Below are 25751 nucleotides of genomic sequence, written 5' to 3' on the forward strand. Positions count from 1 at the left end.
TTCACAGTGTTGTAGCTGACAGGTTTGAGACAGATTTACTAATCCATAAGACCCTTTGTTTTCTCCTCTGGAGAAGCCATTCCTAGTGTGTCTCTCTAGTTGAGACTATTTGTATCACATTGCTCAAGGGACTCTACTGAAAACTACATAAACTAGTACAAGTGAAAATGCTTTGTAAACTGTAAGATTCCAAAGATTTTTAATTATTTATTTGGTCTCAAATGTTTAATTAGATACATGAGTTCTCATTAAACCTAGTACATAATCATGACCACAGGAGTTGTTGATATGTAAATATTTACTCCCTGTGAGTTTGGGGAGGGATGGTATGGTTAATACATCTGCACTTTAAAAAAAGAAAAACAAAATAATAATGTGGGTGACCAGAGACCCCATTTTGAGAATGCATAAACTATAAAATAACCCGAAACTATGGGGGAAAGTAGCAGCAAAATAGTAGCTAAGTGATGGGGATAAAGAAAGGTCTAAGATTGGTAATGGGTCATGAGATTAGATTATGATTAATCTGAAGATGGCAGTTATCTTCTTCACAGATGGTTTTCCCTATTGAAATAAAATTGATTTGTGAATAGTATTGCTATGTTCCACCTAAAGTAAACCAAATGAAAATCTTCATTCCAGACAAAAATAAATATCAGCAAAAGAGAGAAAACACAGAGATATAAGGGTCTTACCTGTAAATTGAAGGACTGATATTAGCAGATCTCATACAGAATGCTCTCAACATTTTAAAGTTCTTTTCTGTAAATAAAAAACTAAAATCAAGGTATTTTAATGATTGATATCTGATCCATTTACTTTACTTGTTTTTCCCCCCTGTGAGGTGAGAGCTTAATGGTCTTGGTAAATTAAGAGTAATTTGGTGAGGATGAGTTGTCACTGTCATCATTGGGGAAAAAATTTTAGTCAATTATATTTAATATCAAGTTATTTAAAAAACAACTTACTAAGTGATATAGTTAATATTTTCAACCTGATTGTTTATATTCAATGCCCAGTTCAAGAAAGGAAACATTTTAGTTGAACAGCAGTGTGCTTGTATTTAATGCCACAAAACTGTACACTTAAAAATGGTTAAAATGATAAATTTTATGTTATGTGTATTTAACCACAATGAAAAAAATGAACAAGAATGTTTTTGTATTTCATATTTAGATTTTAGTGTAAAGCTTGACTACCTGTACAATTAATATCAGTTCTTTAATTCCCAGTTAAAACTTTCTCAAAGAAGGAAAAGAAAATATTATAAGCATGCCTGTGATATTATAGATAAAATACTCTAACTCATAGAAAATTACTTATAAAATATTAACTATAAAAACCAATAAAATATATACTGTAGTATTAGGGTTCTTGTTCCTTCCATCTTATAGTTTCAAACTTAATGTTGAATTCAGAAAACCTAGAGAATGATTCATTTAAATGAAAAAGGAGAAAATGTAAGGAGTGTTACCAGGCTCACTTTCATGACTGTAAATCAGTGGTGGCACCAGGAACTGAGCAATTCTGGGAGAAGTGGCAGAGCTTGTCTGGAATGCTTGGGGAGAGCTGTATCAGGCTTGAAATCCAGCTGAGCCGCAAGCTGCAGATCAGAGGCAGAGTCTGGAGTCAAACAGAGGGTAGAAAAAGCAAAGAAAGGATGCCATTTCCTCTCCTGAGCTCCTCCACTTGGATTACAAACATTTACAGATGTTATTGTCCAGCTTCTGAGCTGCTCTTATGAATTTACAACAGCTAACTGAATGGATGAAAGAAAATCTCAGAGGTCAGTTGATCAAGAAATTGGAAACCCAACCTATTGGATAAGTCATCCAAGTGGATGATAAAGGAATCACGATTTGAGATATGAAACTTGAGATACAGAAACCTGGCCACATATTCATCTAATCCCTAGGGAAAATAAAACATATCATGAAAGAGAAGGAAACATTAAAGAAAGAATGAGCAAGATGTTATGAAAACATCCAAACTAGGTTGTCACTGAATATTTACTTGAGTAACATCTCTAGGGACTAGAGACTTAAGGAATTCTGTTTGGAAAATGCTGTACTATATGCATTACCATTAAAATCCGGGGGAAAAAAACAAAAACAAAATGCTTTCTATCTCACTGATTTTACTTTTGTTCGAAAATACTGGACGATGCAAATAGAGGGTAAAATAAAATACTGGGCTGGTTGAAGTACAATTATCATTATATGTAGACAAATTGATTTTCTAAATTGTAAACTCAAGGTATTTTTGTAATACTTCCCTATGTTCCTTTCTTTGTATTGATGTTATATTTTTTAAAACATAAAGATTAATGACAATGTTGAATTTATGTCAAAATACATTAGATGGTAATAAAAGGCAATTTTAACTCTTTTAAAAGGTGTTTTATACTAGGCTGCAAAGAAAATATAAAATAATCAAAGTAGAAAATAAATTCACTTGTTACTTTGATAATAATTACAGTAACTACATATAAAGAATAAAATGTAATAAATCCAAAAACATGTTGAATTTATTCTAATAAATTTCTCTTTAAAAACCTTGAAGTAAACATAAAATAAAGAAAATCTAGAAAATGAGTTAAAGACCTAAATGTAAGGCCAGACACTATAAAACTCTTAGAGGAAAACATAGGCAGAACACTCTATGACATAAATCACATCAAGATCCTTTTAGACCCACCTCCTAGAGAAATGGAAATAAAAACAAAAATAAACAAAACAAATGGGACCTAATGAAACTTCAAAGCTTTTGCACAGCAAAGGAAACCATTAACAAGATGAAAAGACAACCCTCAGAATGGGAGAAAATATTTGCAAATGAAGCAACTGACAATGGATTAATCTCCAAACTATACAAGCAGCTCATGCAGCTCAATATCAAAAAACAAACAACCCAATCCAAAAATGTGCAGAAGACCTAAATAGACATTTCTCCAAAGAAGATATACAGACTGCCAACAAACACATGAAAGGATGCTCAACATCACTAATCATTAGAGAAATGCAAATCAAAACTTCAATGAGGTATCATCTCACACCAGTCAGAATGGCCATCATCAAAAAATCTACAAACAATAAATGCTGGAGAGGGTGTGGAGAAAAGGGAACCCTCTTGCACTGTTGGTGGGAATGTAAATTGATACAGCCACTATGGAGAACAGTATGGAGGTTCCTTAAAAAACTAAAAATTGAGCTACCATACGACCCAGCAGTCCCACTACTGGGCATATACCCTGAGAAAACCACGATTCAAAAAGAGTCATGTACCACAATATTCATTGCAGCTCTATTTACAATAGCTAGGACATGGAAGCAACCTAAGTGTCCATCATCAGAAGAATGGATAAAGAAGATGCGGCACATATATACAATGGAATGTTACTCAGCCATATAAAGAAATGAAATTGAATTATTGGTAGTGAAGTGGATGGACCTAGAGTCTGTCATACAGAGTGAAGTAAGTCAAAGAGAAAAACAAATACCATATGCTAACACATATATATGGAATCTAAAAAAAAATGGTTCTGAAGAACCTAGGGGCAGGACAGGAATAAAGACTCAGACACAGAGAATGTACTTGAGGACATGGGGAGGGAAAGGGTAAGCTGGGACGAAGTGAGAAAGTGATATGGACTTATATATACTACCAAATATAAAATAGATAGCTAGTGGGAAGCAGCCGCATAGCACAGGGAGATCAGCTCGGTGCTTTGTGACCATCTAGAGGGGTGGCATAGGATGGGTGGGAGTAAGATGCAAGAGGGAAGAGATATGGGGATATATGTATATGTATATGTATAGCTGATTCGCTTTGTTATAAAGCAGAAACTAACACACCATTGTAAAGCAATTATACTCCAATAAAGATGTTAAAAAAATAAAAAATAAAACATTTAGAATTAGCTTTGAAGCTGTCTCAAAAACAAAATAAAGAAAGAAAATCTAGAAATGAAGGACCAGAAATATTCAAAACAGTAAGAAAAGTATTTGGTATAAGAAATTAAGAAAACAATAGCAGCAACAAATGAATGGAATTAATTTAAGAGAAAAAGCAGAAATTTGGGAATGAGATCATTAATCATATTAAGAGGTTGTTATTGCAATAAAATACACATTTCTCTGGCAATCTATCGTGAAATGAAAGAATACAGAAAAAGACAAAGATACGCAGTCTTTTTCAATATTGTCCTACCCACCCAAAGTGCCTAAAAATAAAAATTATAAACATATATTTCTGAGAAGGAAATGATTTTTAATTTATTATTATATGATATATTAATTTTCTGCTTGTAACCAAATAAATTAATTTTAAATGTATTAGATTTAATATTAATATTTTAAATGAATATTTTGCAAAGAAAATATGGAAAGAATTAAAATTTTGTACTTTCCACAGATATCCAACTCAAAATTGTCAGGGAAATATAGCTTTCTTAGTAGTGGAAAGAACAATAGAAGGAAAACCATACCTAGGCACATTATATTGCTGTAAAACAACATCAGTCAGTCAAGGCAGAATTATTTTAACTGAAAATACTTGCTAAGTAGAAATTCCTTTTAAAAATGAAGTCTAAGTTACAGCATCTTCAGACAAGTGAAACTGTATAGAGATTGTCAACAGAAGAACTACTCAAAAAGATATACAAAAGTGTATTATTAAGAGAGAACTAAAATTTTCCCTGGTAAGAGGTAGATGGTATATGAACGTATGGAAAAGCTTAAAAAAAACTTTGAAAAGGGAAATATTTGGGTAAATCTAATTGGATTTGGGCCAACTTAAAACAATAATATTAATATTTTGTGGGATGTATACATATAAAGTAAAATACATGACCACCATAGTTAAAATTTCAGGAGTGAGGTCAATGGAGCTGCAGTTGAGTGTTCTGTGGATATTGAATCGTTCTGGTCATACTAAGAATTCTAGTTTTCATTAGATTTAGTCCTAAGGCAAGAATGCATGTCTTGCCAAGTGTCCACTAAAATATACGTGAAAGTATACCAAACAAGCCAATGGAGAAAGAAAATAAAATTACAGTAAATACAATATTTACTGGAAAAGTACAAGGAAAGAGAGAAAAGGAAACAACAGACATATGGTGTTAATAGAAAAAAAACAGTAATATGATCAATTTAAACCCCAAAGAGTAGTAATTACACATTGTCAGAATGAATTCAAAAGAAGCTTTATATGATTCTTACGTGTGTATATCTTAGTGTCTTAGCTTTGGCTGCTAGAACAAAATACCATGGACTGGGAGCTTAAGTTATTTATTGATTTTCTTTTTCCTTTTATGGATTATGTTATTGGTGCCACGTTTAAGAACTCTTCACTTGTTTCTAAATCCTTAAGATTTTCCCCTATGTTTTCTTCCCAAAGTTTTATACTTAAAGTTTTATTTTAAATCTATGATCTATTTTGAGATAATTTTTTTAAAGGTGTAAGGTTTAGGGTTCATGCTTATTTTGTGCTCATGGATGTCCAGTTGCTCCAGCACCATTTGTAAAAACATTATTTTTCTACATTGAAATGCTTTTGCATATTTGCCAACCATCAATTGGTTAAAAACTCTGTTGGCCATAACTGTTTGTTAATCTTTGATTTCTCTGTTATACTCTTATGGTCTATGCTGCAGTTCCTCTGCTGATGCAAAAATATCTTGATTGTGTATCTGGGTAGTAAGTCTTAAAATTGGGTGGTGTGAAATCTCCTATTTTATTCTTCTTTTGCAAAATTGTTTATTCTAGTCCCTTTGTCTTTTCATATGAACTTCAGAATAAGCTTTATCTATATCTGCAGTAATTGTGCTTGGAATTTAGTAGGAACTACATATATTAAAACTATACCTCAATTTGGGGAGAACGAGCGTCTTTACTATTTTGAGTCTTCTAACCCATGAATGTAGTAAGCCTCTCTATGGAGATATTCTTCGATTTCTTTCCTTACCATTTCGTATTTTTCTTCATATTAATCCTTTACGTGTTTTGTTAGATTTACACTTAAATATTTCATTTTCTTTTGAGTGAGTGTAGTTGTGTCGTGTTTTTAAATTTGATTCCCACTTGTTCATTGCTAGTACATAGAAACACAATATTCCATTTTAGGGGATTTTTAAAAATAATCATAGAGAGATTTTCCTTCAGTGTGTTGAACCCATTAACATCTATTGCAATGCAAGAAATATTTGGTTGTAATTTGTAAACTTATTTCATATTTTGTATTTTAATATCTTCTTTTTTTGTCTGACATATTCTTTGTATTTTTTTCCTCCAGTAATTTTCAAAGGGTAATATTTAGGCATTCAAATACTATAAATATATATTAACATTTATTTTACTCTAAGTTCAATATAGGAAATAAAATTGCAATTATTAGATTCCTGTAAAATATGGAGACACTGTCACACTAATGCTTATAGCCCGCCTACCACCTGCTAATATATAATGTACTTTTCCTCAACTATTTTATTTGTGAAATTGTTCACAGTGCCATTATATACTTATTTTTAAACATTTATGTTGTTATATAGAGCTGATTTGAAGAGCAAATGAGTTAATCTTCATTAAATACTTTTAACTAGAGCTTACCTGGGGCAGAAACTCAATAGATATTGACAACAATTATTACTAAACATATATGGAATTTGTTTACACTTTTCACCCTCAGTAACTTAGTATCATAATGCCACTAAAAATCAACCAACCAATTAACAAACAGTAAGAACAACAACAAACTCCTGATTTATCCCTCAGCTAACTGGAGTATAACTTCAGATAAGTTTTCCAGAATGAGTTTAGACATAGCATACGAGTGAAGCCTGGTCTAGTCTGTATTATTTAAGATAGTTTAAACAGTTTTTACATAGTTTTAAAAATATGGTTTATACTATATTTTATACTATAAAGATAAAAGTTAATTAAAATGAAAATATTAAAATGTTTATAGTTTTATACAGTTGTACATAGTATATATTATAATTGATATAATGAGCTACTAAATTGCTTATATAATTCAGGGTTCACAATTATTTCTCTCATAATTCTATAGCTCTTATTCCATGGTATCCTGTCATCTAATAATGTACAAAGAAACTGAGCCTAAACTGTTTTTTTTTTTTTTTTTTGGCTCTAGGGTGTTGATAACTATCCAGTCTTAAAATAGCAGAGAAAAAAGAGGATTTCTCTCTTGGTTTTGTAATACAGCTTTTCTTAGAGTACGATTTCACAACATGAACTGAATATATTTGTCGATTCATTAGGGAATGAGGTTTGTATAATGTGAACAGCTATTAGTCAAAATGCAATTGAAATCAGTAATTAATACTACCATCTGGAACCAGCCCCAATTACCATGAAACAAAAGCTTCTGTACATGGAACACAGCTGGTACATTTGAGTGGATTTGTACTTTATCCTGACAAAGGGCTCAAATTTTGAAAGAAAATGTAAAACATACAGTGCTGGTGATCTGGTAGTGAGAAGAATAGAAGACATTGAACATGAGCAAAACCTAGATGTACATAAAGACAGGGTTTATAGGTATTTTAAGGTCATTAGCTGTAAATTGTTTTTAATTGAAATTCCTGCTTCACAAAGTGAATTTGTGAGTCTAAAATTTGCTAGGATTAACCCCAGCTTTACAATTGAAGCAATAGTTTTTATAAAGCATTTTTTTCTTAAAATATCTTTATAAAAGTATAACCTGCATAATTTAAAATAATTTATGATTTGTATGTATGCAGGTACTTACTTCCTAGTTTATTTGCTTTGGAAAGAGGGCAATTTTCCCATTCAGTGATGCTCCAAAGTTCAAGGAGGTATGTTTTTTCAGATGTCTTGTTTTATAGATTCAGGTTGTTTTCCAGTCCAAGAAAGTTTTCTTTATGGATTTTTTTTTATTCTTAAAAGTTCTTCCTTTTGCCTCATCTAGTCTAAAAAAAGTTATGAATGGTGGTATTCCTGTCACTGATTTGAGCATCTACAACATGGATTAATCTCTTTTCGTCTTTGATGCCATTTTGATCTTTGCTGCATCCTTTCCTCTCAGTCTTTTAAGACCATCATCTCTTTCTTCATCTCAGGCTGTTGCTATTGTAGTTAACCTGTCTTTTCCTGTTTCATTGAGCCCACTGTTCTTTCTTCCTAAGAGTGAAAAGAAGTGCTATCTAAAATTTTTAATGCAAATATTGAACAACGCAATGATATATTTCATCATGCTTTTTATGATAGATTATCTCTTAATACCCCAGCCTTTTTTGGGGGGGCTCCCTTCATTATATTTCTGTTTTGCCATATTTGAACGGAAAAAAGGTTAACAAAATTAATGTTTATTTCAAAATGATCATGGACTCTTATTTTCCATACTTCCCTAATGCTATAAAAATTTTCTTCTTAGATTTTAAGCTTTATCCCGATTTGTATAAGCATAATAGCTTGGGCAGCCACAACAGAATACCACAGATTGGTTGCTCTAAATAACAGACATTTATTTCTCACAGTTCTAGAGGCTGGATGTCCAATATCAAGGTGTTAGCATGGTCAGCTTCTGGTGAGAGCTCTCCTCCTGGCTTCCCTTCTCGCTCTGTCCCCCCAGGGAGGAGAGAGAGCAAGTGCACTCTCTGGTGTCTTTTCTCATAAGATCACTGATCTCATCATTAGAGCCCCACCATCATGACCTCATCCAATCCTACTTACCTCCCAAGGACCTCATCTCCTAGCACCATCACTAAGGGTGTTAGGGCTTAAACATATGGCATTTGTGGGAGTGGGAGTGGGAGTGACAATAACATGTAGCCCACAGGAATAAGTTTACTCATTTAGCACAGGATATGGTTTGAAAAGCAGTGAGAATTAACTTTATTTCTGGATAGTTTTCCACTCTCTGTTCTCAGTAAAGTCAGTTTCTTTGTGGGTTCTTCAGGCTGACTGTCTGCCTCTTCCTGGGCAAAACCTCTGAGCCATTGATCTCAGCTGGGGTGGAGACAGTGGCTCCCTTAGGACATTTCCCAAGACTTTATATCAGTTTTAAAAATAGTTTTTACTAGTTATACTTGTTTCATTGAGGGGGTGGGTCCGTGGTTCCCAAACCTGCATTGCAAAAATGGATCTCCATTGATTTTTATGAAAAGTGGTTGGCAGTGTTTCTGTACTATCATCTTTCAGAAAAGTCCCTTGAGACCATTCTAAACACCTCTTTCTCCTCTCCTTCCCCACTTACGTCTTGGAAACCTTCCAGAGACAGAAGGTATTAGAGGATGTTAGAAATCAGTGAGTCTGATAGTAAGGACCCAGGGGGGGCTTCATGGGTTTGTTTCTTATTGTGATAATTGCTTCTTTGAATTGTAAAATATAAACAAACATGAGTATAGAACTTCATTAATAAAAAAATGGAATCTAAGTGAAAAATAGAACCCATAAGCTAAGTGTCTCCCTTTCACACCTACAGTTACCCTCCACTCCTGTTCTTACACTGGTTTAGGCACTCCTCAGTCATAAGCATTTTTTTTTAAAGAATATGTGCCATGTGTTAGATTTGCTTCTCTTTTATTACTTTTTAATTGAATCTTATTTTTTTAATACATTTATTTATTTTTGGCTGTGTTGGGTCTTCATTGCTGCATGCAGGCTTTCTCTAGTTGCAGCAAGCAGGGGCTACTCTTCGTTGTGGTACAAAGCCTTCTCATTGCGGTGGTTTCTCTTGTTGCGGAGCATGGGCTCGAGGCGCATGGGCTTCAGTAGTTGTGGCACATGGGCTCAGTAGTTGTGGCACCCGGGCTTAGTTGCTCTGCAGCATGTGGGATCTTCCCAGACCAGGGCTCAAACCCGTGTCCCCTGCATCGGCAGGTGGATTCTTAACCACTGCACCACCAGGAAAGTCCCAGTCATAAGCATCTTAACTGTGATTGTTTTAATATATCTGGGTTATATCAACACATGTCTTCTCTGATCCACGTCCCCTTCCTAAAATGTTTTTATTTTGTTACTTATAGTTTTATCTTTGTTATCACTTTATCCATAAAACACTTGCATAATTAACTTGTTAATCTACATCTTTATTCTTTATATTTAACTTCATCATATCACTCCTTTTGTAGATTAAAAAAAATAACATTTTAGTTTTCACATCTTGACTATTGTAAATGTTGCTGCAATGAGCACGGGGGTGCATATCTCTGAGATCTTGATTGCAGTTCTTTTGGACGCATACCCAGAAATGGGATTGCTGGATCATGTGTTAATTGTATTTTTAAATTTTTGAAGAATCGTCCTACTGCTTTCCATGGTGACTGCACCATTTTGCATTCCCACCAACAGTTTCTGATGGTCCCCTTTTCTCTACATACTTGCCAGTACTTATTATTTCTTGTGTTTATGATGATAGCCATTCTAACAGATGTAAAGTGATATCTCATGATTTCGATTTACATTTTCCTGATGATTGGTGAATGTGAATTTCTTTCATGTACCTATTGACCATATCTTTGTCTTATTTGAAGAAATACCTATTCAAGTCCTTAGGCATTTTTTCAATTTTTTTTTTCTCTTGAGTTGTAGGAGTACCTTATGTATTTTGGAGATTAATACCCTATCAGATATATGGTTTTATTGCAGATGTTTTCTCTCATTCCATAGGTTGTCTTTTAACTCTATTGAATGCTTCCTTTGCTGTGCAGAGCTTTTAAAATTATGATGTAATCCCACTTGTCTATTTTTTGTTTAATTGCCTGTGGTTCTGATGTCACGTCCATGAAATTATTCTCAGGATCAATGTCATGAAGTTTTTCCGCCTATGTTATCTTCTAGGAATTTTAAAATTTCAGGTCTTATGTTTAAGTCTTTAATCCATTTGAGTTGGTTTTTGTGTATGCTGTAAGATAAGGCTCAATTTCATTCTCTTGCATGTGGATACTTATTTTTCCCATTACCATTTATTTATTGAAGACACTGTCCTTTCTCCATTGTCTATTCCTGACACCCTTGTCAAAGATTGGTTGACTGTATAATCTGGTTTTATTTCTAGGCTCTATATTCTGTTCCACTGGTCTATATATTTGCCTTTATCCCAGCCTGTTTTGTTTACCATGGATTTGTAATATATTTTGAAATCATGAAGTGTGAAGCCTCTAGCTTTGTTCTTCTTCTCAAGATTCATTTGACTGTCCAAGGTCTTTTGTGGTTCCATATGAATTTTAGAATTTTTTTCTATTTCTATAAAAATTGCCAGTGATACTTTGATAGGGATTGTGTTGAATCTGTAGATGGCTTTGGGTACTATGGGCATTTTAACATTATTAAATCTTCTAATCCATGAACACTGGATGTCTTTTCATTTTGTATCTTCTTTAATTTTGATCATCAATATTTTGTAACTTTTATTATACAGATTTTTACCTCCTTAGTTAAGTTTATTTCTAAGTATTTAATTCTTTTTAATGCTGTCATAAATGGATTTGTTTTCCTAATTTTCTTTTCAGATAATTTTTATAGGTATATAGAAATGCAACTGAGTTTTGTAAGTTAATTTCATATTGTGCAACTTTACTGATTTTTATATTCTAACAGTTTTTTGGTGGAGTTTTTGGGATTTTCTACCTAAAATATCATGCTGTTTCTAAACAGGGACAGTTTTATTTCTTCCTTTCTGATTTGGATGATTGTTATTTCTTCTTCTTGCCTAATTTCTCTGCATAGAGTTCCACATATTATATTGAATAGAAATGGTGAATGGTGAATATATTGAATGCAGTGGTACTTCCTTTCATTTCTCCTGATCTTGGAGGAAAAGATTTTATTTTTTTCACTGTTGAGTAAGATGTTAGCTCTGGACTTGTCATATATGGTGTTTATTATGTTGAGATATTTGCCTTCTTTAACCAATTTGTTGAGCGTTTTTATCATGAAATGATGTTGAATTTTGTCAAATGCCTTTTCTGCATCTGTTGAGATGATCATATGATTTTTATCCTCTATTCTGTTAATGTAGTGTATCATCTTTATTGATTTGCACAGTTGTTTATAGTTGACTCATGGATTTTTTTCTTTTTCTTTGGCATCAGTTGTAATGTCATTTCTTTCATTTACAATTTTATTTATTTGAGTCTTCTCTCTTTTTACCTTAGTCCAGTTAAGGGGTTGAAAACCAGCTTATTTTTCCAAAAACAAGTCAGTTTTGTTGATTTTTTTCTTCTGCTTTTCTATTCTCTATGTCTTTTATTTCTGCTCTGATCTATGCTGTTTCCTTCCTTCTGCTTCTTTGGTCTTCGTTTCGTCTTCTTTTCCTATTTCCTTGAGGTGTGAAGTTAGGTTCTTATTGGATATATTTCCTCTTTTAATGTAGGCTTTTATCACAGGAGACTTTTCCTCTGAATATTGCTTTTGTTGAATCCCATTAATTTTGGTATGTTGTGTTATTATTTTCAAATTGTTAAGGTTTTTTTCTAATTTCCTTTTTGATTTCTCCTTTGACCTTCTGGCTCTTCAAGAGTTTGCTATTTAATTCCCACATTTGTAAATTTTCCAGTTTGCCTTTTGCTATTGATTTCTACTTTCATCCCATTGTGGTTAGAGGAGACGCTTGGTATGATTTTAATTTTCTTAAATTTGTAAACATTTGTTTTTTGATCTAACATGATCTATAGTGGAAAATTTCCCTGTGCATTTGAGAAAAATGTATATTCTGCTGCTGTTAAGTGGAATGTTCTGTGTATGTCTGTTGGGCCCATTTGGTTACAGTGTTGTCTTCTGTTTCTTTATTGATCTTCTGTTTTGATGTTCTATCCATTAAGAGACAAGGAAGGGTATTATATAATGATAAAAGGATCAATCCACTAGAAAAATATAATTCTAAATATATATGCATCCAACATCAGAGCACCTAAATATATCAAGCAAACATTGACAGAACTGAAAGGAGAAATAGAAAGCAATACAATAATAGTAGGAAACTTCAATACCCCACTTTCCATAATGAATACATTTTCTGAAGCCTTTTATGTCTGAAATTGTGTTTCTTATGGGTGATAATTTGGTTTGATATGGAATTCTGTCTTGAAAATTACCCTCCCTCTGAAATTGAGATAATGTTCCTTTGCCTTAAAGAATGAATATTGCCAATGTTGTCAGTCTATTTTTTACTCTTTTGAAGGTGAGTTTTTCTTTTTTTCTTTCTGAAGAAGCTGAGCTGAGAAGCTCTTAAGAGCATCACTTTGTCATTGGCATTCTGAGTGTGGCTCATTAATTCATAATGCTTGTTGCTGAGTATGCCCTTTAGCATACTGAAATCTCATGTTTCTTCAGCACTTAAAAATGTAATTTTTATTTAAAAAAATAGTTTAGCTATAATAGTTTGTTCTCGCTTATATTTTCTCCATTCTCTCTCTGCATCCGCTATAAAATGCATATTGCCATTCTTCAATTGTTTTGCTTTCTAAGATTTTTCTCACCTGTTTTCTACACTTAATTTGTTCTAATTCTATGATTGTTTTTAAGTTTATTATGTAGGCATTCTGTTGATTTTTAAATTTTAATAATATTTTATGTAACAGTGTACAGTTTGCTTTCTCACTAATTACTAATATCTCTGCATAGTTCCTTTCTTAGAGCAACCTATTTTTATTTATTCTATGTTTACCTTCCTCAAGTTTTCCATGAAATATTAAATTTTTAAGAATTCTCTTGGTGCCTTAGTGACAGTTTTTCTGACTTCAGTACTTTGTTGTATGTTTTCATATTTATCTTTGTGGTGCTTATTACCCTAAAATTTCTGGTAATAGATGTGTGCTCATACCTTAACATGAAAAAAATTTTGATTAATATACAGCGCTGACATTTTTTCCTTTTCTCAGCACAGTCTGGTAAATCAGTTGTTTATAATAAACAGGGAAGCTGTAGGAAAGCTCTCTGTAGAGGGGTTGCCATGTGAATTGCTAAGCTTCTGTTCAAGTTGGCTGCATTGGCGGTTGGTAAATTGGCTGAGACCGTTCTCTTGTGCCAAAGTAAGGTGTGATCTGCCCTGGCATGCCAGCATCTCTACTGGGAACAGAGCCCTCCACAGCAGATTAGCTGAAGCATTTTAAACACTTCCTTCTTTGTGTGTGCAAGAGCTGCTTGAATTTGAGGACTGAAAGTCATGAGTGTAAAATAGAACCTGTACAGCCCTTCTGCAGATAATCTACATATTTAATAACCATCCTGATTACATCTCTACCCTCTCTGTGCACCAAACAATAAGTTAGGAACTTCTCTAAAAATATCTCTGTTTACTTTGAATTTTCATATATTTGTGCATATTTGAGACTTATTCTCTTTTCTCTGGTTAATCCATTAATGTGGTCCCATGTTTTTTCTATCTCACACAAATTTGCTAAAATATCTAGTCTGCTCATGCTCATACCCCTATTCTTAGAGCTATAGTGGATGCATTCCCATTCATACATTTTATTTTTATTCCACTTAGATTTGGTAAAAATCAGAATTGGACATGTATGATAAATTGTTATTTTGCACCATTGTTTGTTTACTGCCTTATGCCAGTGAGAATTAGATTAAAAATGTTATGGCTTATCATGGCAACAATGATTATATTCTGTATTTTTTCTATTAACTTACTCTCAACATTAATTACATATTTTTACCAGAATTACCAGCAGTTCTTTCTAACCTTCATTTTATGAGAGATGATTTATTAAATATTCAGTGCTATGCTTAGCCCCTAACATTGGCATCAAGGCTACCTACAGGTTGCATGGTTTCATATACCCACATTCATGTATATTTACATACCGGAGAAATTCTCATACATGTGCCTGAAAAGATGTAAACAAACATGTTCATGGAATACTTCTTATAGTGGGAAACAAGTAATCTGAATGTTTATCAATAAGGAAATACAGAGTCTGTGTAATTTATCCAATAAGATTTTTAAATAATATAGACCAGGCAACAGCATTAAGATACATCCCAACATATTAGTATAAACCTCAGAAGTACATAGTTGTATGACAACATCAGGTTGCAAAATAATTATACATCATGAAAACATTTATGTGCATGTTTAAAGCATGATCCAAACAATTATATCTACAAATTGTAAATGTGATCCTATATGTGTACATGTGTGCATATATGGTGTGTGTGCATGTGTGTGCATGTGTGTGTGTTTTCTAATGGGCCAGAAAAATACACAATGACATATGAGTGTCGTTGCCTCTTGGGATTCACATGTTATGAGAGGAGAAAGGGATTAGGGTATTTGTTAAAGTAGATTTAAATTTTATCTTGAATTTTTTAGCTTTATTGAGATATTGATATAAAATATATGTAAGTTTAGGGTATGCAGTATGATGATTTGATGCAACAATACATTGGGAAATGATTACCACAATAAGGTTAGTTAACACCTCCCTCATATCACATAAATACTTTTATTTTTGCAGTGAGTACATTTAAGATTTACTTTCTTAACAAGTTTCAAGTATGTAATATAGTTTTAAATGAACTATAGTCACCATGTTGTACATTAGTTCCCCAGAACTTATTCTTCTTATAACTGAAAGTTTGTGCCCTTGGACCAACATCTCCCCAGCCCCTGTCAATCACCAGTCTACTTTCTGTATCTGCATTTTTTTTTTTTAGATTCCACATATAAATGACATCATATATCATTTGTCTTTGTCTGACTTACTTCACTCAGCATAACGCCCTAAAGGTCCATCCATGTTGTTACAAATAGCAGGATTTCCTCTTTTTTAGGGCTGAATAATATTTTTATTGTATATATACCAAAATTTCTTTATCCATTCATTCAGTAGTGGACACTTGGGTTATTTCCATATTTTGGCTATGATGAATAACTCTGTAATGAATATGGGAGTGCAGATATCCCTTTGAAATAATATTTTCATTTCTTTCATATATATACCCAGAAGTCGGGGTGCTGGACCATATAGTAGATCTATTTTTAATTTTGGGGGTAACCTCTATACTGTTTTGCATAGTGGCTGCACCAATTTACATTCCCATCGACAGTGTATTAGTGTTCCTGTTTCTCCACCTCTTCATCAGCATTTATCTCTTATAATTTTAATGATAACAATTCTGAGAGGTGTGAGGTGATCTCTCAATGTAATTTCGATTTGCATTTCTTTGATTATTAGTGATGTTGAACACTTTTTCATTTACCTGTTGGCTGTTTTTATGTCTTTGGAAAAATGCCTATTGAAGTCCTTTGCCCATTTTTTAACCATACTATTTGTTTGTTTTTCTATTGCACTGTATCTGTTCTTTATGTATTTTGGATATTAACCCCTTAGCAGATAAATGGTTTGCACATATTTTTACCTACTCCATAGGTTACCTTTTTATTTTGCTGATTGTTTCTTTTCTTATGAAGTAGCTTTTAAATTTGATGTAGTCTCACTTGTTTATTTTTGTTTTGGTTTTTTTTGTGTTTGTGTGTGCATTTGGTGTTTTTTTCAAAAATATTTTGCCAAGACTGTCAAAGAGATTTTTCCCTATATTTCTTTTAGTAGTTTTACAGTTTGGGATCTTAAATTTAAGTCTTTAATCGATTTCAAGTTATTTTTGTGAGGTGTATGAGATAGTTGTCCATCTTTATTATTCTGCATGTGGTGTCCAGTTTTCCCAACACCACTTACGGAAGAGACTATCCTTTCCCCTTTGAGTCTTCTTGGTCCCTTGTCAATATTAGTTGATCTTACATGCTTGGGTATATTTCTGGGCTCTCTTTCTCTTCCATTGGTCTATGTGTCTAATTTTTTGCCAGTTCCAGACTGTTTTGATTATTATAGCTTTGTAAAAAGAGTTGAAATCAGGAATTGTGTTCACTCCATCTTTGCTCTTCTTTCTAAGGATTGTTTTGGCTATTCTAGCTCTACCACGGTTCCATAGGAATTTCAGATTTTTTTTCTATTTCTGCAAAAAAATGTTATTGGAATTTTGATAGGGATTGCATTGAATCTATCAAAAGCCTTGGGTAGTATGGACATTTTAACAATATTAATTTTTCCATTCCATGAACAGGAGATATCTTTCCATTTATTTGTGTTGTTTTCAACTTCTTTCATCAGTGTCTTGTAATTTTCAGTGTACGGATCTTTCACTTACTTGCTTATATTTCTTGTTTTTTCAAAGCTAGAAACAAGTAATTGTAGTAATAGAAATATAAGTATTTAAATGTTATTCTAATTTGTTTTTATATTTTTCAAATTTAACAAAACACTTCTCCATATAATTATAAAGATTATTTAAATTTTTCTAAGGATTGAAAATGAATTTTAATTTTTTTATATTTGTGGGTTTTTTGTTGACATTTGAAACTAAACTGATGATAGGTTAATATGTCAGTTGCCTAATGAATTTTCTTTTCATTGTATTAATAAAGTGATAAATTAGAACTTAGTAAGACCTTATGTATTTAAGCAAGTTTCCATTAACAGACCATGAATTGTTATAGAGAAAGAAAAATCTATCAATTAGGGCATAGGCATGTGGGCTTCCGTGGTAATGAGTTTATTATAGAAGCAAGGTTTTATAATCAGTCCTAACACATAAAACTTAAAGAAGCTGTCTTTACAAAGGCATGTGGTCATACAGACCTCTTTTCTGGTTTAGGAGTGTATTTTCTAGCCAGGGGAAGGGAAAGAGTTGATCCATATGTGGACAAAGATCTTCATTCTCTTTTGCCCAGATTTCTATCAATCAGAGTCAAATAAATAGACTGAGAATTAGGTGACTTTAAATTTAGAGCATTTGCATTATTCAAGCGATACTGTGGAGATTCAAAACTTCTAAGTTTCTAACCTTCTTTCTAGAAATACCCTGAGATGGAAATGGGATGCTTTTCTCTTGTGTGAAAGTGTGCATCACCAACCAGGTAAGTGAAATTCTTACAACTGAGCATCATCACCTCCCAACTCTATCCTGCCCACCTGGAAAGATCAAAATACAAGTTTGATATTGCAAATGAAAAGTTCCACACTGGGGCAGGGCTGTCAGCAGTTTTATTTAAATTCACAGGGCATAAGTATCATATCACATTTTCAAAAGTGTTTAGGGGGCCTATTCTTCTGTCTCATTTCATTAATTCCCAAAGACAGTGAAAGACAATGCAGATGAGCTTAATTATTATCTTCTTCTGCTTGAGCATGCTATGAGAAAAGATTAAGGGGAGGCGGAAGAGGAAGAGATGAAATATCCATGACACAAATTAGTATTTAGCATACATTTTGAAATCATGCTGTTTCTGCCAGCTTCAGTGCTTCTCTTTTTGGACATAGAACAGACCCAAACTCTTCATTTTTAGCTCAGTTATGTTACTATCTACATTTAAAGCACATTTACTCCTAGGTTTCTGATATCTCCAAATGCCCTGCACTATATAATTTTGCATAGAAAGAATTAAACATGATTAGGTTAAAACATACAGAATCCTGCTGTAAGAACTAACACATACCCTTACCATTCTCGCCATTATGCTTTAAGCATAGGAAATTCTAGGCTTTGAGCTTACCAGTTAAATAGGAACTATGATATCATCAAATTGCCAAATTAAATAAGAAATATATTCATACAGTATGGAAAATGAGTTGCCACATTTAGATATCTATTTCAATTCTCACAGAAATAACTTGATGAAAGCACTTTGTTTAGTGCTAAAATCTAAGAATGACTCAAAGTAATGCAAGCCAAAAATTATACATATTCATGTCAACCAACAGTAAACAGATTTGAAATCAATGCCCTCTTTCATTACTAAACAGCTTCCAAGCAGTAACTGAAGTTCAAAGAAGGCACATAAAGAGCAGAAGCAGAAACTCACCCTTGTTCCCCAGAGCCCTCCCTGTATGCCCAATTTCTGCCACTGAACCTTTTCCATGAAACTCCTTTAAGGTTCTGTAGTGTGGGTACCTTTTCACTCTATGTCCTGCCAAAATTTTAGTATGTCAAAGACCCAAGTGTCTGAATGACTGAAGAATAAACCTGGTCTCAGGCCTTGATAGCAACCTCAGGTGTTCAAATTTGGGATTTGGAAAGTCATAGTAGCTAAAGGTTATTTCAGATGTTGGTTAAGTTTCTATGACCCAGACTGGAGAAACAAATATCACCGAAAAAATGTTGTGAGATCTTCACAATCCATGCTTATGTCCTTTTCACGGATACTCAAATTGAGAAGGTGAATCATCCAGAAAATTGTGAGTTTTTGCTTTAGAATTAATTGCTACTTATACACTTCTTTATCTCTTTCATCCTACACCAAATCCCCTCTAGATGCTTTTATGCAATTCTGTCTGTCTTGGAGCAGCCACTGAGAAAACATTCCAGTGTCTACTTCAGGAACTTCTAGGATGGCGATGCATACATGTGGCCATCACTCCATCCTTCTGCCCCTTGGGGCACCTCATGCAACAAGGCAGCTTTACCAAGGCCCCCTGTGTATTCAGGAAGCTTTGCTTCTCCATGGAGATGGAATTACCAAGGGCTCTGTGAGGCACATGCATCTAGTCCTCCCACCAGCACCCAGGAATCAGCGACAGTGCTGCGAACGTCCCCTCTGCTTGGCTGGTTCTGCAGCCAGGGCTTTGTTCTCTTAGCCACAGCCCTTGACAGGTGACCAGACCGAGTAGCAAGGAGATCCCCCCACCAAGTCCCTCAGAAGAGCCTGGCTTCAGCCATTTGCCATGTCTGGGAGAAGATGGTAAACCTAGTGGCTTTTCATTTCACCAACAGAGCAGACTCGCAAGCCCATTTACTACTGGTGCAACTCAAAAGATAGGCATTTCTTCCTGCTTGTTATCTTCAGGCCAACCTCTGTCTGTGTTAGCAGACAATAGGACAGTCCTACTGTCCTATTGTCTGCTAACACCATGCAGACACATCCATTCTATAACTTTGCTGTTAATACTGAGCACACGATGAAAAATCAGTGGACATTTAAGTGAATAAACAGCTGGAAGGAGTGAGGCCAAACTACTCCATCTCCTACCACTGCCATAAATCCATGAAGGGAACCCTGTCATACATATTTTCCATTCGATAAAAAAGATCTTACTGTAGAAAGCTATGAAAAAAAAGGAAAACTGTAAAAAAAAATGAATAATTGGAAGTGAAAATAATTATAACTTCAAAAATGCATCCAAGAGAGTAATTAACATAAGGACCCTGATAACATTTTAAATGCTGAGTTAGGAGACCATATTGGGAGATTGCTCTATGACATGGAGTAAAATTATTAAGAAAAATGAATGTTATGAGAGAAAACCTGAGAGCCATGGAAAAGAATAAATGTAAATCTCTGTAAGAAGTCCAGATGAAAATGGAGTAATCAAAGACACAGTGAGAAAACACTTTTCTGAAAAAAAGAAAAAGTAAGGGGCTTCCCTGGTGGCGCAGTGGTTGAGAGTCCGCCTGCCGATGCAGGGGACACGGGTTCGTGCCCCGGTCCGGGAAGATCCCACATGCCGCGGAGCAGCTGGGCCCGTGAGCCATGGCCGCTGAGCCTGCGCGTCCGGAGCCTGTGCTCTGCAACGGGAGGGGCCACAACAGTGAGAGGCCCGCGTACCGCAAAAAAAAAAAAAAAACACTTTCTGAGGTAAAAGTAAACTCAGTTTTCCAAATTGAAATGTCTTGTTGAGTATAAGGGAGATTTGAAAATAAGATAAACATATTCTAGTAAAATGCATAATTTTAAGGATGATGAAAGAATCAACAAACTTCCAAATAGAGAAAATAAATTATGTAGAAAGGGAAGATCAAATTAGCATCAGTCTTATCAACTCTGATAATGGTAACACCTCACAGGAAACCATGAAAGTTCAATTTATATAACTATCCTATTTCATTGACTGGCAAAAACAAAACCTATGTAAGTTATGTATTTATTATTGTTATTAAAAAATGGTAACTGCCATAGCAGAGTAAAATAGTTTTTGTACTACCAGGAGATTATAGAATTGTGATCTGAGCATTTTAGAACAGGTTAAAAATGTTCTTCATGGCTTCCGAGGGGAAGAAAAAGACATTTCAGACAAACATGGAATAGACACACTTTTAGAACAGTAGACATTTGTGAAATAAGCATCTGAAATCTGTCAAATTAAAATTGAATCAGGAAAAAAAAGCCAAAGGCAAGGGCTGACATGACAGAATAAGAGCAATGAAATGAATACATTTCTGATGTTAAATTTAGAAAAGTTGATAACAGTAATTTTAAGTATAATGAAATTGTTAGTAATATGCTATTACATTTTCATAATAAATATATTATTAAAATGAGTAATCACCTGGCACTAAAAGTCTGGATAAGTTTAATAAAATAGGGATATGGGCATAAGAGAATCATAGCATAACACTTTGCTAAAAGTCTCACGATGGGATATTATATATTTCTTGATTTTGATAATTATATTTTTGTTTACTTATGTTTCACTCATAAAACAGTCCAGTAGTGAAATAAAAACTGTTTATTGAGATATTTAACAACTCAGCCAAAGCAAGAGAAAGAAAAATGAAAACACAGAAGAAATGATAAAAAGAAAATATAAAACATGCCATGAATAAGTCCTAGTACAAAAAAATTTACAGAAGGATTTTTTTTTTAATAAAGGAATAGGAAAATTTATAATGTAATAGAGTATTCCATGCAAGGATGTAATTGTCTTTTAATTTATGTATCAAAGACAGAAGTACAAACTATTATTACTACTATGTTTTACTTCACTGGTTTTGGGTGCGAAATAAAGTTTATTTTATTTTAATTTGTATGCAATTTTAAAGTACACTTAACTGCACATATTTAAGCTGTACAGTTTGATCAGTTTTGTATTCATCTGTAAAACCAGCACCAAAATCAAGATAACCCAATCTATTTTATTTCAATGTGTAAACCATGGTGACTTCAACCATAAATTTTCCCTAACAGGATGTATCCTTCGTCAGTCTTTATCCTTCTCAAGTATATCAGGTAGATTCATTTCCTAGGGCTGCTGTAACACATACCTCATACTGGGTGCCTTAAACATCAGAAATTATTGTCTCACCGTCCTCAGCTGGAAACTGAGACCAAACCATTAGTAGGGTCGATCTCTCCTGAGGTCTCTCTCCTTGGTGTGTAGACCGTCGTGTTCTCTCTGTGTCCTCCCATGGTCATCCTTCTGTGCGTGTTTGTGTCCTGATCTCCTCTAATAAGGACACCAGTGATACGGGATTAGGGCCCCACCCTAATGACCTCCTATTAACTCAATCGTCTCTTTAAAGACTGCCTTCAAATGCAGTCACATTCTGAGCTCTGGGGAGTTAGAATTTCACATAGGACTTTTGATGGGACACAATTAAACCCATAACAGTGGAGATTCCCAGAATCCCAAATCCATCTGGTGGTCATTCTCTTCCCACCAGTCATCCGTCTCAGCTCATTCACCAACAAATAACTAATGATAATCCCGAATCACTCACTTATTCATACCATGCATTTAGTGCTTCTGAAACTGTTCTGTTTAACCCAAGGTGGCTGGGTGTTTTTGGGGTGATGGAAGCTGAGTAGAGAGGGATTTATACGTGGAAGCTGCAGAACCTGACCCTGAAGTCAGATCCCCTTTCGCAGTGGGGAGTGAGGAAGGAGGTGAGGACCCCACACCCTAAATACTGAGAAATTTCTTGGTGATTTAATGCTTGAAAGTCAGGGCAAAATTCTCAAGCTCTTTGAGTCTCACAAGTTACAATTGAAATGCAAATCAAAACTACAATGAGGTATCACCTCACACTGGTCAGAAGGGCTATCATCAAAAAATCTACAAACAATAAATGCTGGAGAGGGTGTGGAGAAAAGGGAACCCTGTGGGAATGTAAATTGATACGGCCACTATGGAAAACAGTATGGAGGTTCCTTGAAAAACTAAAAGTAGAACTACCATATGACCCGACAATCCCACTACTAGGCATATACCCAGAGAACAAATGCACCCCACTGTTCATAGCAGCACTATTTACAATAGCCAGGACATGGAAGCAACCTAAATGTCCATCAACAGAGGAATGGATAAAGAAGATGTGGTATATATATATATATATATATATATATATATATATATATATACACAATGGAACATTACTCAGCCAGAAAAAAGAATGAAACTGGGTCATTTGTAGAGACGTGGATGGACCTAGAGAGTGTCATACACAGAGAAGTAAGTCAGAAAGAGAAAACCAAATATCATATAATAACGCATATATGTGTTATCTAGAAAAATGGTATAGATGATCTTATTTGCAAAACAGAGATAGAAACACAGACGTAGAGAACAAATGTATGAATACCAAGGGGGAAAGGAGGAATTGGGAGACTGGGATTGACACATACACATTATGGATACTATGTATAAAACAGACAACTGATGGGAACGTACTGTAGAGCACAGGGAACTCTACCTAATGCACTGTGGTAACCTAAATGGGAGGGAAGTCCAAAAGGGAGGGGATATCTGTATGTGTATGGCTGATGAATTTTGTTGTGCAGTGGAGGCTAACACAACATTGTAAAGCAACCACACTCCAATAAAAATTAATTTAAAAAAATTTGAGCTTTAATATAAGTTGTGCCCAGCCCAGAAGAGCAAACTCATACAGCCAGCTCCTAGATTTGGGAGAAAATGTCAATGTTGATTGTTGTGTGGCACTGTGGAGTTTGTGGTTGCTTATGTAGCATCATCATGGCCTTAGATAACTAACTGATACAGAAATTGGTTCTGAGGAGTAAGGTGCTGACATAACAAAAATTTTTCATGTACAGACCTGGCATTTAGACTGGAGGTGGGGATGTAAGAAAAACTGTGAGCAAGTTACTGGAAATTTTTGAGGAAAAAGTACTGACGGAATTGTCATTGGAGGCTCCAGAATGGTGAGCCATCTTATGTGTTTGAGAAATAATTGCAATTCTGTCATTTGCAGTAACTGGGAAGATGGAAAATATACCTAATGAACTGTTAAGAGTTGGCTAACAGGACCTCCAGCCAGAATATTGAAAGAGCTTGATTTCAGGTGAATACTAGAAGGTTTGAAAACCACAAGATGAGTGAAATAAAGAGCTGGCCAATTTTTAATTCAAATTTAGAGGCGTGTATAGAGGTCTGGTCTTGTGGGTTTGGAAAATAAAGCTGTTTCTCATCTTTCATCTCTCTCCAGCCAGCAAAGGGCTCTCAAAATAATATATAGCCTGGGGCACAGATCAAATCAATGGTGTGGCAGTAAGAACCTTTGTTAGGATCTCTGGAAGATTTGAGGCAGTGCCTAATAGACACTTTGAACTAAACAAAGGACTTCAAAGGGCTGACCCCCAACAGACTGACATGTCCAGAAGAGCACAGATCAAGACTAAAGAGTTTGTTTGGAAAAGAATTGTGAGTTTGTCTTTTTTTTTCAAATGGATTGAAATTGAATCAGATACAAAGAAGTCTGCAGGTTTTTCATGGGAGTTTCACAGGGTCAAGGGCCACAGACATGGACTGAAAGGCACTGAAATTGTCGAAATACAAAAAGAGCTCTGAGCTCCCAGCTTTCCTTGAGCAGGAAGCAGACTAAGGAGTCTGTTCAGCTGCCAACATGAACCGTTTCTGCAGAATTAGCCATTTAAGGTGACGGCTAAGAAGGACAGATTTCTCAAAGACCGAATCTAAGAACCATAGGGGCCATTTCCAGGGCAAACAGGACCCGGTCAAGGCACATACCCTCCTAGAAAGGGAATAGTGTCAGCATTTGCCCTGCAGGATTACAGAATTTCTAAGGACCAGAGACTGCTTTGTGTTTTTTTCTCTTTTTTTTTCTTCCCCCTTTCAAGAAATCTTCAGTTGGGCCTGTTTCTGTGGTTGTTCTGTCTCATCATTGTATGTTTGGGATGTGGGGGGAAATAAGTTGTCTTTTCAGATCCCAGGTCTCGAGACCATGTACTGTCTCCAGACAGCAGGGTACACATTTTTTTTTTTCAACTTCGTCTTCAGGGACTTCATATGGGTGCCTTGAAATTGGCAGTGCAGGGACTTCATATAGGTGCCTTGAAATTGGCCTTGGCGGGAGTATTTACATCAAAGAGTTCAACTGATGCTACAAATCAGGGTTGTTTTCCCCCAGAGAATTAGTTGTTAAATATTTATGAGCACACTACCATGCCTGGATGAAGAAGAGCCACTTCTGAACCTGACAAAGATGATAAGGTCTTCAACTTCAAGCCAAACTCAGTGATTGAATGAGACTTTTGAAGGACTTAGGAGTGTATTTTTACACAAGAGAAAGTGAATAATTGAAGCCAGAGGGCCGGTGATGGTAGATTGATTGCATTGATGGCCGTAATTAATGGCCTCTGGTCTCCATGCCCTTCTCAATATGAGTAGTTCCTCCATTCCATAGCAGATTCTGTTTTCTCACCCTGTGAATCAGGTGTGGAGGACAAAATGGTGCATGGGTGTCCCTGCAGGCCTTGTTTTCTTCTGTTGGCTGACTTGCAGGGTTCTCTTGATTTCATCTGGAAACCAGATGGTCTGCTGGAGAATGAGTGTCCACGTGGGGTATGATCATCTCAGTTGGGGCCTCCTAGGTGACTCTTCCCAGTGACCAGACAGCTGGACGGAGATGTACCACTGAGCCCAGACAGGGTCAGCCAAGCCCGGCCCAGAAGACCAAAATAAACTGACCCACAGAATTCTAAATATTTATAGATAATAATGTGAA

The 25751-nt window shown here is 34.8% G+C and overlaps 1 long non-coding RNA gene across 1 annotated transcript; it reads left to right on the plus strand.

The window, feature by feature from the left end:
• The first annotated feature begins 7759 nt into the window (after positions 1-7759).
• Positions 7760-24036, plus strand: LOC141277878 (uncharacterized). The gene is made up of 3 exons (XR_012329747.1): positions 7760-7834; positions 17849-17910; positions 23979-24036. It is a non-coding gene; the product is annotated as an uncharacterized lncRNA (long non-coding RNA).
• The last annotated feature ends 1715 nt before the right edge of the window (positions 24037-25751 follow it).

This window comes from Tursiops truncatus, chromosome 2, assembly GCF_011762595.2.
Source record: "Tursiops truncatus isolate mTurTru1 chromosome 2, mTurTru1.mat.Y, whole genome shotgun sequence".
Classification (NCBI taxonomy): Eukaryota; Metazoa; Chordata; class Mammalia; order Artiodactyla; family Delphinidae; genus Tursiops; species Tursiops truncatus.